A 6569-nucleotide genomic window follows, 5' to 3' on the forward strand; every position below is an offset into this window, starting at 1 on the left:
ATGAAAATTTTTTTTTTTATTTTATTGATTTTGGAGAGTGGAAGAGAATGGGAGAGAAAGAAACATCATCAATCCGCTGCCTCATGCAGGCCCCCTACTGGGGACCGAGCTCGCAACCCAGGCATGTGCCCTGACCAGGAATCGAACCCGTGACTTCTTGGTTCATGGGTTGATGCTCAACCACTGAGCCACACCAGCTGGGCAAAAAAATTTTTTTTAATAAAGTAAGATTACATCTACTAAGCTCTAAATGGAAATAAACTGAGCTTTACATAAATATACGCTACGTAACAACGGGAATCCACTCTTACATAAAGCACGCTCTTAGGTGCACAGCGTGGATCTGCAGTTAGATGAGCCGTGAACGCACAGGCCCTCGTCCCTACCCTGCGCTCTCCTCAAGCATCGCCTCACTGTCCTCATACGCGTGATAGCTCCTCACATATAGGTACGAAGGTACGTTTACATGGACAAATCTGCTTTACACCTTGAAAATCATTCCCTGTAAGTAGAAACAAAACAGACACAATGGAAATTTAAATACATCCTGGTACTGTCCCAATCAAGAGTGTGTGGCTGAAGCTGGTAACATCGGCAGGCCAGGGGAGGATTTTATTAGAGAAGTCGGGCTGTGGGTTAAACACCCCAGGGCCTTCTCATCATAAATGCAGCCCCGCAGCCCCGCAGTGATGGGGACGGAGCCCCTCGTGAGCACTAAGCTCTTTGTCCGGCAGTTAATCAGCATGAATAACCAGGGATAGATGGGACCATGTATGAGTCCCTGTGATTTCAGAGGTTCCTTTGGGACCAGGGAGGCCTTGTCTAAAATACGCCTGGATGAGCTGGGCTCCTCCTCATCCTCAGGACCTTGTCTTCGGCTGGACTAGACTCCCAGGCTGGGTAAGGAGACAGTTGAGTCTGGAGCCCTCACCTATTGAGTTGCTTGCTGAATTACCCTCCAAACGATGATTTGGTCCTGTTCTCTGGCAGCCTGCATGATTGGAGTTGAATAGGGAAAGGCTTCCTCTTCTCCACAAGTGGAAAGCAGTTTAAATACAGCAGGACTGTCAATAGAGCCCCTACATCCATAGAGAGGCCCAAAGAAGGCAGAGATTTCCAAAGAGCAGTGAGCTCCCCATCGCAGGAGGTATCCAAGCAGAGTATGAGACCAGATGAAAGATTTCCTATTCAAATGGGAGGGTGGAGTGGAGGGTGGCCTAAAGACTTCAGTTTTCCTTTCAATCCTCCAAGTTGGGGCTCCTGTGACATATAGGACCAAATGCTTCATTTACTTGTCATGAATATTAGTACTTGTCATTTAAGGTGATCACGTGCCAGGCACTGTGTTGGATACTTTACTGAACCTTCATTTAACCCTGAAAAAAATAAAAATAAACGTCTGCTTTTCACCCCTTTCTCGCAAAAAGGGCATCTACTATATCTGAGTGTGGTAGACAATGGAACGGAGGCCCAGGCAGCTGAGCAAAGGTGTCACAGAGCTCCTAAGTGCCAGGCTGGGTCTCGGACCCCAGGGTCTGTGCTCTCTGCTCTCAGGGCGCTTCACTCACCCAGGGGCAGGGCTGCGGCAACTGGATCATACAGGAACCGGGCCGGAGCCCCACCTGGGACTGTCCCTCCTCCTCTGGCAACCGTTCAGTTCTCAAGGCTTTTATGCAGAGACAGAGATCAGGGTAACAGAGCTGGGGAAAACAGCCTGTGAGACTGGCGGGGGTGGGGGAAGCAGTCTCTTAAAGGTCAAAGGGCTGCTGTACTGAGACCTGGACAAGGACAGTGAGGGGAGAACACTGAAGCGTTGGTTTCCCAAAATGGACAGTCCAGGGAAGGGAAAGTCTAGCCCAGAGCGTTTCTGTTCCTTTGAGCTACAGCCTTGGTTCCTCTGAGAGACTTTGGCTGGGTGGGATGCTTGAGGCCAGAGCCAGCTCCCGTTGCCCCTCCTCACCATCCCAAACCCCTCCTGGCAGAGAACCCTCCGCCCTCAAGCCTGGGCTGCTGCCTGCAAGCCCCCTCCCTGGGCAGGGCCTGAGCCCTCCTGCAGAGCCTGGGGTTGTCTGGCTGCTCTCAGGGTCTATGAATAAAAACAGTAGAAGGTGGAAGAAAAATGTCAGACACTTGGCTTTCTCTCCCTCCAAAGGCAGCCCCCAGCGGTGTGCGTTCTCAGACAGGCCCTGGGAAGAAGGATGGTTACTTCCCTTTCTTCCAGGGATAATTACAGAGAAGTAAGAAAGTACCTGTGTTTGAAGGCAAAATGACGGCCATTAATCTCTAAGCACAGGGCCTGGCCGTGAAATTCTTTGGAGAAACAACTTTAGGAGCTTAACGACAATCAAGAGAAGGGAATTGAATTAAGAGAAATAATAATTAAATCAGGAAAGAAGTTTTTGCAAAGGGGATGGTAAAGGAAATTAAAACCAGTAACGCTGAAAAATGTGGCAAGCAGAGCGGGGAGAGGAGAGGGTGTGAAGGGGAAGAGCCAACCGCAGAGCGGGAGATGCAGAGAGTTGGGCGCTCAGGAAAGGAACGTGGAAGCTGTTCTTGAGAGACCAGGTGTCTGAGTTCTCCCAATGTAGGTCTAAATAGGCCCAACTCCTCATGGGGACACGCTCTCCTTTAAGAAAACAGAAGTATCCAGTCAGCTGAAGTGTAAAAAAAAGCTGTAGACTTGAAGGAGAGTGGCCACCTGTCCCCGTTTGCCCCGGGCCATGCTGGTTTTAGCACGCAGAGGGCCATGTCCCAGAAAGCCCTCGGTGAAGGGCCAATGGAGACGGTCGGTCACCCTCCTCGTGTGGAGGCAGGTGGTCCTGGCTCCCCGCTCGCTATGCAGTCAGCAGCTCCATGGCTTTGGAGGAGCCATGCCATCTCTGTGGGCCTCGGTTAAAATGAGTTGCAGGGGAACCTCAACAGATAAAAGAAGTTGCTGTGTGTCAAGATAGTTGGAACAGTGTCCGTGAGGTAAATGGGAGTTGCTAAACAGGAGCTGAACTGAAGAATATTGACAAAGAAAACAGAAAATATTAACAGACACAACGTAACGGTACCTTAAAATAATACATGGAGAGTATGTCAGCGGCCCACAGATTTTCTGGAATGAGGTAGGGAACTCAGCACACAGTTGTACGCACAGCGAAGGTTTATTACAGGGAAAGGATACACAGTAGGATCGTGAGGGGGGGAAAGACACAAGTGTAGTCTGAGAAGTTCCATATTTTGATTTCCCTCCGAGGGGAGGTGATAGGAGAATAAAAGCCATTCAGGCTAGAGCGGGGAAGGGTTTTTGGAGTTTAGAGATCAAGAAGTTCCAGAGCGTCACGAAGATGAACAAGGAAGATGGGAAGGGGGTTTCTAACAGCATTGCTGAGCGTTGTGGGTTGGCTTCCGCTTTGATATATTTGCATGTTGTCTTGCTAGGGCTGCCGTGACAAAGCACCACACACGGGGTGGCTTCAATAACAGAAATGCTTGGTCTCCCAGTTTTGGAGGCCAGACTTCCAAAGTCAAGGTGCTTGTAGGTTGGGTTCCTTCTGAGAGATGTGAGGAAAAGAGCTGTTCCAGGCCTCCCTACTTGGTTAGCAGATGGATGTCTTCAAGTTTACATGATGTTTTGTGTCCAAATTTCCCCTGCTCATAAAGACATAAGTCATATCAGGTGAGGGACCATGCTAATGACCTCAATTTAACTTGCTGACCTCTGTAAAGACCCTATCTCCAAATAAGATCCTATCTGAGGTATTAGGGGTTAGGACTTCAACATATAAATTTGGGGGGACACAATTCAACCCACAACTTGGAAAACATGTAAAAATCAGAATTACTTTCAAAAACTTTCATTGGAGGGTTGTTTGTGCATTCTGTTTGCACATACAATAGCCCGGGAATATTTGAGTTGTACAGAACTGAAGAGAGTAAGGGAAGGGTGGAAGGAGAGGAGGGTCTGGAGGAAGAGGAGCTAGAAGAAAAGAAGAGAAGAAGGAGGAGGAGGAGGGGAAGCGGAAAAAGAATGAGAAGAGCAGTGGGCTATGTCAAACACCACTCCTGCACCAGTTTCACCTAAGTGTGCTTAAATTTTGGTTTACTGCTAAGCCCACCAACAAGCATGCAAAAGATGTACACGGAATTAATACAAATGCCCATGGCTCCCGACACCGTCCCTGGGGTCTCACAGAGGTATACCCCCAGTCTGGTAGATTCAGCAGGTCTTCTGTTGCAGTGAGGCATCTGCCAGGCACAGGAGCAGAGAGCCATGGTTCCCCGCCTTTGACACCATTGGGATGGATGTGTGGGGGCTACACCAGCCCATCTAGTAAGGAAATCCTTGCCCGGCACAATCATTACATACTTGTGCCTTTCCCTTCTCCCTGCCTCCTGGAACCCACTGAAGGTCTCAGTGCAAAGCCTGCTATAAAAGGAAGTCTGACAAGACCTCATTCTGTTCATTCGGGCAGCACGTCTTCTATAAAAAGAGGCACTGCTGAGTCAAAGGGAGAGAACTGAAGGGAGAATCAGGGCTCTGCGGTCTCTCAGGGCCTGCCAGCCCCACGGCTAGCTGACCAAGCATAGCGCCTGGTTATGAACGCGCAAAACGCAAAATCACAGAAGGCAGGTGAAATTCCCCAGGGGCAGCGCAGAGGCTGCTACACAAACAGCACCGTGGGGGAAACTTCAAAGAAGAGCAAGGGACAAAATGAACACACTTGTACAGGTGATGGGCCTGGAATGAACTACAGGCCCAGCCACCTCGGCCCCGAGTTGTGACTGCTGCTTTTGAGAGCCGGGACTCCCAATCTGGTGCTGGCCAAATGTGCGAGGTAGCAGAGGCAGAGACCTTCAGGATGCACGCCAACATCTGAGAACCAATGATTAAATTTCCACAACCCAAACCAAACTAGATAGGGTCCTGGGAGAATGAGTTTGCTTTCTCTCCAGAAATCACATTACCGAGTAAAACAGGTGAGACAATGGGGACACACAACCACGGGATTTATTCTCTATACTAGTGGCCCAGTGCACAAAAATTCATGCACATTAAAAGGGAATTAATTAAAGGAAATATTTTAATATTGCTATTTGCCCTTTCTCTAAATAGAAGTGTCAGAGATGAAAAAAATTAGTAAAATGTATATGAAAATCTCCCTCCTGTCAGAGTCTGGGGCATGCCGCGGGACCCAGAGTCAAGTCCCCGCCCACCCGTGCTCGCCTCGAAACCGTGTGAGACCCAGACCCAGCCAGCCCCACCCCCGTCAAGCCTCGCTGGGCGGGGGGCACAGCCTCAGGTCCCCATCCCGACCTCAGATCCCCTGGCCCCTGCGCAAGGACGCGAAGGCACGAAGACACGAGGGCGTGGCGACCATTTGCATATTAGCTCTTTATTATATAGGATTGCCTATGACAGTCAATGGGAAGGAAAGCAAGTGTGTTTGCAGGACCAATTTAACCCTTTCATGTGTAATTCAAGTTCTTCCCCTTATCTCTTCATTTGCTTTCTGAGTACAAACTTCTAGATCATTCCCCAAAAAGAAGCGATCTATGCCTATACCTTTGATTCCCATTTAGTTTATTTTCATGCTTGATCTTGTTTTAATGTCTCTAGCATGGAAAAAGACCTAGTTGCCAGATGACCAGGAAGTTATTTAAACAGTTTGGCCTCTACCTTAACCTATTTGGTCAACCTCACTGTGTCTTGGCTCACCTACTATTTGTGGTGAAGAGAATGCAAAACAGTGCCATTCAGCTGGCTGCTTTTCCCTATTTTGTCTCTCCATTAGTAAGTCTCATGCACCTGTTGACCTCCTACATTTACTAATTCATTGTATTTTTACTAGCTCACCTTGCTGCCTTTACTCCCCCACCCCACTTTGATTAACACTGCCCAGCAATCAAAGCCCAGCACTCGGTTTACCTAACTCCCAAGCCTTGCCTCTGAGAGGTGGGCTGGCTCATGCACAGGCCCAAAACAGGGGGTCACAGTGCAGTTCTAGAAAGCAGCTCTGGGCTGGAACAGGAGGCCTGGTTTGGCCTCTCTTCTGGTGTGAAGATAATCTTGAGCAAGTCCCTTCTCTGGGCCCCAGTCTACTTTGTTGTTTAGGGGAGGACATGGTGAACTCTCAGCACTCCAGCTGAGGCATCCCAGGGTTCGCTGGCTTTGCTGTCTGACAGGGGGTCATATAGTATGGACTTCTTGGGGGTTAGGGGGAGGGGAAAGTGCCAGTTTTGCAATCCCTGGCACCACTGCCCACACAGTATGAGCATACCAGTTCTTAAACTGTGGTCCCAACTATCGATTTCACTAATAGTTGAGGGGGCCTTGAGATAATTTCCTGTCTGATTTCTCCATAATCACACAGCTATTTAGAACTTGTAGCCCCAGGCAGGACTAAGATCCTAGCATCCAAATGTCCAGCCCTTTTAAGCTGTAAGAGACCAGGCCAGGTCATTTGTAAAACCCCAATAGAAGGGCAAGGCACACAATAATCAGTATATGTTTGTTGAATGAATAACATTGTGCTTTCTCTACCACCGCAGGAGTCCCACACAATGAACAAAGCTCAGGACTG

The sequence above is a fragment of the Myotis lucifugus genome, unplaced genomic scaffold, assembly GCF_000147115.1.
Source record: "Myotis lucifugus unplaced genomic scaffold, Myoluc2.0 scaffold_180, whole genome shotgun sequence".
Classification (NCBI taxonomy): domain Eukaryota; kingdom Metazoa; phylum Chordata; class Mammalia; order Chiroptera; family Vespertilionidae; genus Myotis; species Myotis lucifugus.